The following is a 2,025-nucleotide window of genomic DNA, read 5'->3' as shown; positions in this document are numbered from 1 at the left end:
GAGAGAGAGAGAGAGAGAGAGAGAGACAGAAAGAAGAAGATGGGGGAGGAAGGCAAAATAGGAGAAAGGCAAAAGGAGAGTGGGGAAAGGGATGCGGAGGACAAGGGCGACGATGATTACGACGATGACGACGGTACGGCCGGGTACGATAAATTTTCACGCTTTACACCTGCCTGTAAAATCCTCGAGAAAGTAGGAATCTATACTTGGAAGCCAATTCGATTTGAAGCCTAGATTAACATGAAATTGATCCAAATCAATACTTTGAAGAAAGAGAGAAAGGAAAGATGACGAAAAGGAGACGGAAAATGTGAAAAAATTATATATTCTCTTCGTTCTCGTTTCTTCTCTCTTTCTCTTTCTCTCTCTCTCTCTCTCTCTCTCTCTGTCTCTCTCTTCCTCTTTTTCTAACCGTCTTGCTTCGAGCAGATCCAATTTATGTCCAACGAGAACGATAGGTTTCTTCTATGGCGTGGTTTTCTGCACTAAAAGGTCCTCATTCTATTAAAAATATAAAAAAATAAAAAAAAAGAAAGAGAAAGACAATCGATAAGGGTGAGACAGGAGAAGATCAGTTTGTATTACGCAATAAATTTAAAGGAGAATTATTAGACGCGAAATTTCCAATGTCACACATATATGAGACCGAATTGCTGCTTTCATCTCCGATTTCGCAATAACGCAATTCAAAGAGTCTTGCAACGAAAACGAATGGAGGGTTGAGTAAAATCTATTTTATAATTGCGTAGTCGCAATGGAAGTTGTAGTTGTAAGAATTCACCAATCACAGCCGAATACGAGAAGGATATTCGACTGTGATTGGTTAATTCTTACAACTATAATCACTTGCAATTACGTTTACGCAATTGTAAAATAGATTTAATTAATTTCTATCGATGTATAGAGTGATGCACAAAATACATTTAGTTTATACAAGAGAGTTCAAATTTTAATCTTAACAAATATTACGAAAATTTGTAAGCTTTACAATGAAACATTTTTTAAAATGGTATGAAGGAGAATGTCATAATTGATGATATTTTTATATCATACAATTTTTATTTAAAATTTTTTTTGGTAAAAAATTGTATATTATACAAAAAATTGTATATTTTTAGTTATTTGCTTGTTAAGATCAAAATTAATAACCTCATGTATAATATTTCTTTTTAAAATTTAACACAAAATTTAGTATCAAATTATCGAATTAACGACTAAAGTTTGGAAATCTTAAATTACCGGTATGACATTTCGCGTACCATCCTAGATTTAGTTCAATCTCGGTTTAACTTACTTTTTATCCATTTTCCAGTTTTAAGAATTCTAAGAATTACATATAAAAAGTAAATTAAGCCAAGATTGAAGTTAATTCACATTAGAAATGAACGCAAGTTGGCCGATCGTCATCGATCGATAACGAAGTGCAATGAAACGCAGCGATCCAAAACGTGAGGAGCACGAGGATCGTTGAAAAGAGTGATCGAGAAACGAAAGAATGAAAAGAACGGAAAGAAAGCTATCGATGATTCGGGGATACATGGAAAAAGAGGGTGGGTAGCGGGATCGGCAATGGAATTCAGGAGAAACGGGCTGCAACACGACAGCCATCGCTCGGGGGAGGCGAAAGCGTAGAGAGCATCGTGAAAGAAGGGAGTTGGGAAAGAGCGGAAAGGGGGAAGGCAAGCAAGAACCAGCAGCAGCAAGCAGACAAGCAGGCGAGAGGGAGATCCGACCGGTCGCGTATATCCGAAAAACGGCGATCCGTCGTATTCGCAACGGCTCTTCTCTCGCAGCGCAGGCAAGAGAGAAAAGCCCAAGCCCGGCTTTGACCCGGTAGTCGGCGCGACACGGCACAGTCCGCGCGGCTGCCTGACGCATTGCAGGTGCGCGCCGGCCAATCACAGACCCGGTTAGTTCGCCCGGACTCGTCCTGTAAACACGACCGCACCCACCCCGCCGTGTAAAACGGATTTGTTATACGGGGCGGTCGCGGGTACGCCGTGCCGGCCCGCGGCCACGTCGTCG

The sequence above is a fragment of the Atta colombica genome, unplaced genomic scaffold, assembly GCF_001594045.1.
Source record: "Atta colombica isolate Treedump-2 unplaced genomic scaffold, Acol1.0 scaffold83, whole genome shotgun sequence".
Classification (NCBI taxonomy): Eukaryota; Metazoa; Arthropoda; class Insecta; order Hymenoptera; family Formicidae; genus Atta; species Atta colombica.
This window is presented reverse-complemented; position numbering follows the sequence as displayed.